Here is an 11,025-nt window from a genome sequence, read left to right as displayed (position 1 = left end):
GCTGCCTCCTGCACACCCGACATGGGCGCCCAGCCTGCAACCCAGGCACGTGACCTGACCGGGAATTGCACCGTGACCTCCTGGTTCATAGGTTGATGCTCAACCACTGAGCCACACCGGCCAGGCTGAAAAGACTTCTCTTGACCACCTTCTGAAGCAGCGGCTCCCCTCGCTCTCCATCCACTTCCTCTGTGATGTGTAATGTCCGTGTCTCCTCTAGGACATGAACGCCAAGAGGACAGGACTAGGTCAGTTTACTGGAATACCCTATGCCCTACACAGCGCTCTAGCATAACGTGTGCGCCGGTACTTGTTGAATTAATGAACAAGGGGGTCTCTTATCCGGGTAACGATGGGAAGCAGGGGCTGGGAGACCCTGGGCTTGGGCGCTGGAATAGAGCGGGTTATCTTCCTTCAGCGGGTGGATGAAGCCAGCACCGCTTGTTCGGTCTGCTGTCCTGTGTGACAAGCACTTCGGGACACTGGTGTTGGTCGCTGGCCCCCAAAGGGAAGCAAGTAGGCTTAGCATATCTACATTCACCAGCTAGCGCGACTAGGCACTGCTGGGATTAGTCAGAATTTCTTGTTAAAGGAGGTCAGTTTTGAAAAGTGTTTGGAAAGGAGTGAAGGAGAGTTCCTGGGAGGAAAGGAATGGAGATCCATGTGTCCAGGAGCGACTTTCTTCCCACACTCAGACCCACCCCCCCAGAGCATGTGAGGGTGGGGGCCTGACAAGATGCAATGTACCTTTTTCTTCCAGAGAAGACAAACATAAGGCTGGGATAGTTTTCAGCAAATATACGCAGTAATCTGGGTACCAAGGGCTGGTGGAATGCAGGGAAACCTAAATGAATCAGTCCCTGCATCATCTCCTTCTCTAAGTGATACGAGTTTTAAAGGAAGTCGATGAAAGTGTAGGAAATGAACTCACTGATGTTACCCAGACCCCTCAGGGTAAAGTGTCTGGGACTCTAAGACCCCCGGAGCCTCGAGAACTCGGAAGGTCATTGCCACGGCTCTGGGCTTCATGGTGGCCTGGTCCTTCTTTCCCTCGCTGGTCCACTTGATGCCACTTAGCTAGTGTGTTACACTGATCATGTGGGGAGCGGTTCTCTCCCTACCAGAGTTTATGATTATGAGGGTGCCAGAGGCAGTCTGGACTCTTTTGATTTTTATGAACATTTACTTAAGAATAAACTAACTAGTCCGGCCGGTGTGGCTCAGTGGTTGAGCATTGACCTTTGAACCAGGAGGTCACGGTTCGATTCCCAGTCAGGGCACATGCCCGGGTTGTGGCCTGGATTCCCAGTGTAGGGCGTGAAGGAGGTGGCCAATCATTGATTCTCTCTCATCATCGATGCTTCTGTCTCCCTTTCCCTTCCTCTCTGAAATCAATAAAAATATATATTTAAAACAAAAGAATAAACTAACCGATTAAAACATGTAGAGTAGCTTCCTAGGGGCTAGGCAAAAGCATCCAATGTTGGACTAAAAAATTATTTTTCGACACTTCAAATGAGTAGTCCAGGATAGCATGCTAATACCATGAACTCCTATTTTAAGGTAATCTTTTTGGCTATCTGGGATGTTTCCTTTTAAAAATTTTATTTATTTATTTATTTAATATATTTTATTTATTTTTTTCAGAGAGGAAGGGAGAGAGATAGAGAGTCAGAAACATCGATAAGAGAGAAACATCAATCAGCTGCCTCCTGCACACCCCCTACTGGGGATGAGCCCGCAACCAAGGTACATGCCCTTGACTGGAATCGAACCTGGGACCCCTCAGTCTGTAGGCCGACGCTCTATCCACTGAGCCAAACCGGTTAGGGCAAAAAAAATTTTTTTATTTATTGACTTGAAAAAGAGAGAGAGAAACATTGGTTTGTTGTCCCACTTATTTACATACTCACTGGTTGCTTCTTGTATTGCCCTGACCAGAGATCGAGCCCCCAACCTGGGCATACGAGGACAACGCTCTAACCAACTGAGCTACCCGGCCAGGGCAACTGGGATGTTTCCACCTTGCAAAGATGGACGCATTTGTCCCCTATCTTAGAGAATGTGACGCTTGTCCAAAGACCTCCTTAGCACCTGGGAAGGCACCTGCTCACCTGCTCCGGCTCCTCCTGGGTGACTCAGCAACATATTCAGCTAATCTGTGACCCATTGCAGTGACTAGAGGAGGCGTGGGAGGGAGTGATACGCAGGAGAGTCAACCTAAATATATGCAGCGCTCTCAGAGGGAAAGAACTTAGACTTGTTCTCCTGGATCCTAAATGGTGGACACAAAGGGTAACGCTGAGCAAGGCATGGTAGGCGGGACTGAGTCATTGGGTGTGTAATTGGAGTAAACTTTGGAGCTCCGCCCACCGCTGAGGTCCTGTTGTATTTGTGAAATCCTAAGGAGTCATGGCCTGTGGGTCATTTCGGAGCTACCTGCTGTACTGCTGAGCCAGTGCGCCGTTCCTCCCTCTCCCCGTCCCGGCATCTGCCCCATCCAAACTCTCCCAATAGCACTTACAATTAAATCCAAACTCTTTGATCTAGCAACCTAGCCCTGACTTCTCTCTGTTGCCTCTCTCTCTGTGTCTCTCTTTCTCTCTTGTTAGAATTCAGACGACGCTGGCCATTTCTTTCCCCTTTATACCAAGCCCGTTCCCATCACAGGTTCCTTGTACAAGCTGTTCTCTCTGCCTAGAATGTTCTAATGGGAGACCCATCTCTTCATTAAGATCTCACCACTTCCTTGAGGACCCATCCTGAGGTGGCCACACAAACGCATCACCCTCTTCATTCTGTAAATAGCACTTCCCACTCAGACATTCTTTTTACTTATTGGTTTATCTATGAATTGTCTCTATTTCTTCACTAGTTTGTGTGCTCCATGAGAGGTTAGCACATGGTATGTCCTCAAATAGGTTTGCTGAATGAGTGAATGACGGTTAAGAAAGAAAGAGTCGGGAAGGGGAGGGGCTGGATGAAAAAGGGTGAAGGGATTAAGAATTACAAATAGGTAGTTGCAGCATGGCCACAGAGATGTAAATCCCAGCTTAGGGAATATGGTTAATAATATATTACTATGTCTGGGGCCAGGTGGGTACTTGTAATATCGGGGTGACCACTCTGTAACGTAACTGATCGTCTAACTGCTATGCTGCACACCTGAAATTAATACAGAATAATATTGAATGTAAGCTGTAACTGATAAAATAAAAAAAGGAAGAAAGAGGTCATTGGCAACAATAACTTTGAGGAAACTTTATTTTGCTAAGCTCAGCCATACAGGTAACCATGCCAACTACCTAGAAATTAGTTTATTTTGAAGCAGCCACCAGGTGGTGCTGTTGACACACTTTTTATTCTCAAGGCTCTGCTTATGGGCAGGTTCACTGGGGCCTCCCTGTGAGTCCATGGGCTGCTGCTTCCTCACCTCCTCACCCCACCTCACAGAGCAGTGTCCCCGCGGTGATCTGGCTGCCAATGTGGGGAACTGATCGAAGGAGCTACTTTTTGGAGGCAGCACAGAAAGAAGAAGGTGAGGTTTGAACTGTGACACGCAGCACCTGGACAAAAGTGCCATCTGCCCAAGGAACTCTAGTGGGGCTTTGCTTTCCTGCTAAGGGAGGCTATGTGTTGCTAAATAGCTATTTATTGCTATTTTAAGGAAATAGTATAACATATTTAGAATGCGGTGTCTCTATTTCCATATGCAAAGTCTAGGCAGGACTTTGGGACCTCGGTGAAGGTCCCACATTGGATGCATGTCAGAATTCCCTGAAGAGGTTTTTAAAAATACAGCTTTTCACCTGGCCGGTGTGGTTCAGTGGTTGAGCGTTGATCTATGAACCAAGAAGTCCTGGGCAACATGCCTGGGTTTGGAGCTCGATCCCCAGTAGGGGGCAGGCAGGAGGCTACCAGGCTGCTGGGGGACAGAGACTCCCTCCACACCTGCTGCTCCCAGGCTGCTGGGGGCCAGAGACTCCCTCCCCACCTGCTGCTCCCAGGCTGCTGGGGGAAGGATGGGGGCAGAGCCGCTCATGGGCAGAGCTCAGACTCCTCTCCATCCCCCACTCTTTGGGATACAAAGAAGAAAACATATTTGGACAAAAGCCACTCATTGCATAATTATAACTTTTGCTTTGGGAATGAGACAAGGAAGTATGAATTACATCTCTCAGAATGAGATTTTGAGAAGCAAACGGGAGTGTTCCTCAGGGTAAGATGCCTGATCTGGTTTGATGAAGAGCCTGGGGTTTCTCCTCGGCGCGTGCTCATCACACCAGGCTTCCTTCTCTACAGAGAAACACAGGCACAGCCGGTGAGAAAGTCCCCGGACCAGAACACGGAGCTCCACAATGGGAGACTCTTGCAAGGAATGTGCACGCCTGCGTCTACCTCTGAACGTTGGAAAGGTATTAGGAATAGAAACGAAGATCCTGCCTGTGACCAGAGCTTTAGTGGATGATGCTTCATTCCGAAGCTGACGTCTCCCTTCCCGGCAGGGGCTGGAATCCCACGGGGTAACTACGAAGTAGAGTCCGGCCATGGGGAGCTGTGTCCATACAAGAAGCCGGACTCACCGTCACCTTGGGCCATCTCTCCTGGTCGCCTGAGCCAGGATCTTGCACTTCCCCACCGGGCGGACTCCCTCTGGGTTTGGTGGTCTCTTGATTAAATTGGGAAGGAACTTCATAAGGTTGCAGGAGGGATTTTAAGAAATGATACACGTAGCTTAGTGTTCACCAAACTGGCTGCCCTGGCCAATGTGTCTGCCGGGAAATGGGGCGCATAGGAAAGGATGGGCTCTCTGTTCCTTTTACCCTGAAGCGTGTGGTCCCATTATCTCAGCTTCTGGCCTGGAGCGCAAGACCCCTGCTGCTCCGTGCGCCTCCGGAGGGGCCTGGTGGCCTTCGCTGGCCTCTTCCCTGGGCACCTTGGTGTGCAGAGCAGCCTCGGAAAGAGCCAGTCACGGATGCTCAGGCAGGCCTGCCAGGAGCCAGGCTCAGGGGTAGGGAGTTGGGGGGAGTAGGCCCTGGCTCCAGATGGAACTGCTCCGGAGACTCGTGTGAGAGAGGGAACAAGGCGGTGGGGCTCCAGGCAGCGGGGAGGACACACAGGGGGCCACTGGAGGCCAGGAGGCGCCAGCTGCCCTGGACCGGGGAGCAGAGGACTAAAAGGAGGTAGAGGGAGCAAGAAGTGGGAGGTGGAGGCGTGGCTACCATCCCCCCTCACCCACTCGGGCCCAGGACAGTGTCCTGTCAGGCTCTCATCTGTGACAGGACCCCGTCTGTCCCCGTCCCTGAATCTGAGAGCTTTCAATGGAAGTTCTCAGGGTGGATCGGCTCGCTCTTCCCCGGGCCCAGGCACTTCTCTATTCATCAGGGACCCCGACTTTCTTTTTCTTCCAGGAATATTTCAAAAGACAGATAACATATGCTTTTCTGACACGTGTTTTGATATCACAGAAGCTTAAGCAAATCATGCCGTGCCTTGGGTGAAAGAGCCTGTGTATTGTGCGTACACTGAGCACAATGGAAAAAAAAAAATGCTGTCATTATAATCCCAGACCTTGGAATGGAACAGGTGGTGCCTGTGTGAGGAGCGTGCGTCGCCCGGGGTTAGGGACAAGGGGACTGCTGTGAATCCTGCCCTAAGGGGAAGGATTTCAGCGGCTGAGAGCTGAGCAGGCCGGTCCCTGCCCCCAGCTCCCTCTGACTCTATCTGGCTGCCTCCCAGGGTTTGTGGGCATCCGTGGGGCTCCCCTTCTCCCCCACCCCGGCCGGTGCAGGTGCCAGGCGCAGGTGGGACACCCCTCCTGAGGGGCGTCCTGGGAGGCGCCTGACCAGTGACCCAGACAGGGGAGCAGTGGCGTCCTGTGGGGGACCTTAGCAGTGGGCCGTGTCTTCCACCTGTTCCTCCAGATCTGCTCCTCCCTCTCCCCAAAGGCCTGGGCCCCCGACATATGGGGCTGATGGAGGGCCCGTGTTTCAGTGAGAAGAGGAGGAAGGTACCCAGTGATTGGCTCTCTCCGTTCCACTCTCCTTTGCTCTGATGACCTTGGAGAGCCTTTTGTTCCTCCTGTCCTAGTTCAGTTGCCATGGGAACCAGAGTGGCAGCGTCACCCCGCTGCCGAGGTGCCATGCCCCCAGGATGCCATGAATACCAAGGGGAGAAACCATCAGAGAAGGAAAAACCCATCCCCGAAATCACCCTGCAGGGTACTTCCTGACTCAGCTCCCCTGTTCTCCGAAGTTTTAGGTGCTCGGTTTTTGTCCCCACGTTCACAGAGGCTGAGGGCACAGGCGCTCTCTTCCACTCAGCCACCTGTGGTCCCTGGCGACTGCCCAGTACCTGGTGTGTGAAATCTGCTTACTGAGTGAATTCACGGGCCGGCTGCGAGCAAATGACGACATTTGATGTCCTCTCAGTAAATCCGAGTAACCTCAGGGATCTCTGAGTTCTGGCCTCTCCTCAAATTTGCCGTCTGACAAAGTGACTTCCTGACGGAGTCATGAACCGCTGTAGATATATTTTACTTGAACTTTTCACAAAAGCTGATGGTCCGTTGAGTGGCCACTTGCAGCCAAGCTGACTGACAGCCGCGGAGCTTTCTGGAATGGGCTGTGGGCTGTTCGGCAGGACCCCAGGCGGTGGGACAGATTTGGAATGAGCAGTCTCCTAACTTTGTTGTTATAGAGCTGTTCAGAGCGTGGACTTGGGAGCCAGTCTGCCTGGGTTCAAATCCTAGTTCCGCCACTTCGGAGCTGCATGAACCCAGTCTCAGTGTCCTCATCTGTAAAATGGGCCGATAACAGATTCTATCTTATAGATTGGCTGTGAGTATTAAATAAGTGAATGCACGTGAAATGCTCAGAACAGTATCTGCCCAGAGTAAGTCCTAGACAGCTTATTATTACTATTATTATCCTGTGTTATTCATTTTAAGGTACGTTTTCCCCCATTTTGACATCTCTGGAATCTGAAGGTGTGTTTTTTTTCTGTCTTCTTGGTACATAAAATACACTGTGCGTTACAACGGATGGTATTTTAGATTCAATTAAAGTCATTATTATTGTTATCCTATCTGTGGTGCATCTGGTCAATAACAAGGACTCCACATATTTTGGAGAGACTGATTCTCAGCGCCTATGTGTCTCTCCAAGCCTTCCTTTCCTGGAGTCACAGTGCCATTGTGGTCACCAGTGTGGGCTCAGCCATGATCAGAACAGCTCAGTCAGGCAGACAAACAGCCACTGATGCTGGACATGCCATCATCTTGCTTCCTTCTTTTTAGCCGCCAAGCCAGACGCTTCAACCGGCTCTTCCATGGTAGATAGACAGGCTGTTTCAGTTTGCATCATTCTGACTACAGAGGGGGTTTTGTGTCTGTATTAGAGTTCTCCAGAGAAACAGAACCAATAGAATATAGAATGTATACGTATATGTATATGTATATGTATTTAATATCTATACATATAAAAGCCTAAGCAACCATTCGACCATTTGACTGGTAGCTTTGATGCGCATTGACCACCAGGGGGCAGACACTCAATGCACAGGCATGGAAACATGGAACAGACTGATGAATCTGAGAGGGAAGGGGGAGAGTGGAGGGCAGGAAGAGATTAACCAAAGATCTTATATGCATACTAGAGTCCCATGCATGGATTCATGCACCGGTGGGTTACCTCGGCCTGGCCTGCAGGGATCAGATCAAATCCATGCACCAGGCCTCCGACATCCCCCGAGGGGTCCTGGATTGCGAGAGGGTGCAGGCCAGGCCAAGGGACCCCACCAATGCACAAATCCGTGCACTGGGCCTCTAGTATACATATAAACATATGCATACTATATATGTACATATTTAAGGAATTGGATCGCGTGATCACATGCCTGGCAAGTCCAAAATCTGCAGAATGCGTTAGCAGGCTGGAGACCCTCGAGTGAGATGCTGCAGTTCAAATGTAAAGGCTGTTGTTGCGGTTTGCTTCTTGTTCAGGGAGGCAGTCTTCTGTTCTGTTCAGGCCTTCAGCTGATTGGATGAGGCCCACCACATTATAGAGGGCAATCCGATGTACTCAAAGTCCACCAATTTAAATGTTAATCTCATCCAAAACACCCTCACAGAAACATCCAGAGTAATCTTTGACTAAATATCTGGGTACCATAGCCCAACCTGGTTGACATGCAAATTCACTGGTTGACATGCAAATTCACTGTCACAGGGCCTTATGGGAAGGTTCCTGGGGTGAAGGCGTTGCATTAGTTGAAGACCATCCTTACCTTGGGGAGACTCCTCCCCTTCCCTGTGAAGTCCTGCTGTGCTGAGCCAAAGGTCACAACAGTATTTTGTATTTTCCCCACAGCAACCCTGCATGATAAGCAGGGATATTTTCATTTTTCAAATGAAGAAACAGAAATCAGAGGTTAAATGACTTATCAGTAGATAACTCTGAAAAGCTAGGTTTAACTGTCTTTAGGTCCTGCTTGTTGAGGATAACATTATTATTGCTATTGTTTCATTATTATATTTAACACTATGTTTTCAGGCACTGTTCTAAGCACTTTTCAAATATTAACTTTATTTTTTTTTAAATCCTCACCCGAGGATATTTTTCCATTGATTTTTAGAGAGAGTGGAAGAGAGAGGGAAAGACAGAGAAAAATATTGATGTGAGAAAAACATATCGATTGGTTGCCTCCTGCACGAGCCCCAACCAGTGTCCTGGCCAGGGAGGAGCCTGTAATTGAGGTACTTGCCCTTGACCGGAATGGAATATGAGACCCTTCAGTCTGCAGTCCGACTCTCTACCCACTGAGCCAAACTGGCCAGGGCAAATATTAACTTTTTAACTCAATATCCCAACCATCCCCTAGAATGCTGAAGACCGAAGTGATAAACAACTTATTTGAAGGTGAGAAATGCCTACACTCAACATTGCCTGGGCATGGCCACCCAGGAGAGCTCTGTGCTGCCTGGGGTTAGTTATCCCTCTCCCACCTGCTAACCTTCCTCTATTTTTACTGAGCACTGATTAACGCCTGTCAGGGTCTGCAGGCCCCTCCATGGTGTACACACCTCATCAGTTCTCAGCACCTTCTAATGGCCCCTGAGATTAGCTCCCATGTTTGTGAGGAGAGGATGACACATACAGGAACCAGGGATGCTGTCAACACCCCAGGCTCTCCCAGGTACCCCATCCTGAGCTTCTGTTTTGCGCCTTTTCTTAATTGCCAGTAGCTCAGCCCTACCATCATGAGAATCATTGATTGGCTGCCTCCTGCATGCCCCCTCCTGGGGATTGAGCCTGCAACCCAGGCATGTGCCCTTGGCCAGAATCAACCTGGGACCCTTCAGTCCACGGGCTGACGCTCTATCCACAGAGCCAAACCAGCTAGGGCTCTACTACCTTTCAATAGGACATTTTAAATGTATACATCATTAATACTGGTTTGATGATAAATCATCGATTTTTATAGATGACATTTGAATTTTGAGTCTTTTCTTTGAATAATTTTTCATGAATATACCCATGTATTTTTACCTGATTCTTTCCTGTAGTAACCAACAACATGGGCATCTGTCTGCACCAATAAAACATTAAGATAATTAGCCAATGAGACTGGTCAGAACAATCCATTTGGAACCCTCCATCCAACTTGGCTCTGGGCTCCCAAAGGGCAGGGACCATATACCATTCAATTCTGTTTCCCTGGCTCCTGGCAGGATGCTCAGAACAGAGCAGGTGCTCATCCATAAGTGAGTAAATTGTTTTAAGTGCGGCCTAAAAGGGTGGCCTTTAAGGACTTCTGGACACAACCTAAGCTCACTTTCCTGAACTCTTCCATCCAGAAAAGGTTTTATTTCATTTTTTTAATCCTCACCCAAGGGTATGTTTTTATTGATCTTAGAGAGAGAGGAAGGGAGAGGAAGCGAGAGGGGGAGAAACGTCGATGGGAGAGAGAAACATCAGTCGGTTGCCTCCTGTCCGTGCTGCGATCGGGGATTGAATCCACAACCTTTTGGGTGTAGGGGACGATGCTCCAACCAACTGGGCAACCCGGCCAGAGCTCTATTTCATTTTTAAAATACAACCTTATTTCATATGCAGAGGAGGAGGGAATCGCGCGTTTAACCTCACTGGGGACTGCTATCCTTGCAGGAGCTGGAGGAGGAAAGGCAGCGGAGTGGGAGGCATTGGGCGGCGGGAGGCGGGCAGAAATGAAATTCCCTTCCTGATGGACATGTTCGCGGCTTTGAAAAGAGCCTGCTTCTCCCTGGTGGATGCTGCTGGGAAGTGTGGCCTTGAGAAGGGCCTGCTGCCTCTTCGAAGCAAACGTGAGCTGCCAAGGTCAGCGCTGAGCCTCAGGAAGGCTTTCCGGGGAAGCTGAGCCGCCGATGCCGCATGGCAACCAGCGTGGGTGGCTCGGGGAGGCTGTTGCCAGGCACCGGTGGGAAAGGCCCCAGGTGGACATGGGTGTGGTCGGTGGCACTGCTCAGGGCCCTCGGCAATCCGATCAGCATCTGATGTGTAATAGATGTGAAATGATACTTACAACGAACTTGCTCAGAAGGGCTCAGAAAGACTCCTGGTGCAGGACTTGGAACTATTTGTAAAGGAGTATTTAGAATTAGCCGGGGCTTTTCAGTCTTGGAGGCCAAGGTTGGGTGCAGCCAGACTGAGCGGCTCAGACAGAATCCCAGTGATAACCTGTGGCCGCTGGGGACCAAAAGCGCCATGCATCTGAGCCCACACCCTGTCGCCGTAGAAAGGCATAGGGTCACGGCTCCCATAACATCCTTTCCACTGCTTCCCACTGTACTGGGAACAGAGTCCACACGCACCATATCTCCCAGGCAGGCAGGGCCTGAACCCCTCGCTTCCCCACCCCCAGCACTGCGGCCTCTCCAGCCTTTTCCTCCCCCTCCTTCCAGCTCAGAGCGTTTATAATAGTTCCCTTGCACAGGATCGATCACTCCCGCCACTTTGCCTGATCAGCTCTTTCCTGCTCATAGTTCAC

The sequence above is a fragment of the Myotis lucifugus genome, unplaced genomic scaffold, assembly GCF_000147115.1.
Source record: "Myotis lucifugus unplaced genomic scaffold, Myoluc2.0 scaffold_250, whole genome shotgun sequence".
Classification (NCBI taxonomy): Eukaryota; Metazoa; Chordata; class Mammalia; order Chiroptera; family Vespertilionidae; genus Myotis; species Myotis lucifugus.
This window is presented reverse-complemented; position numbering follows the sequence as displayed.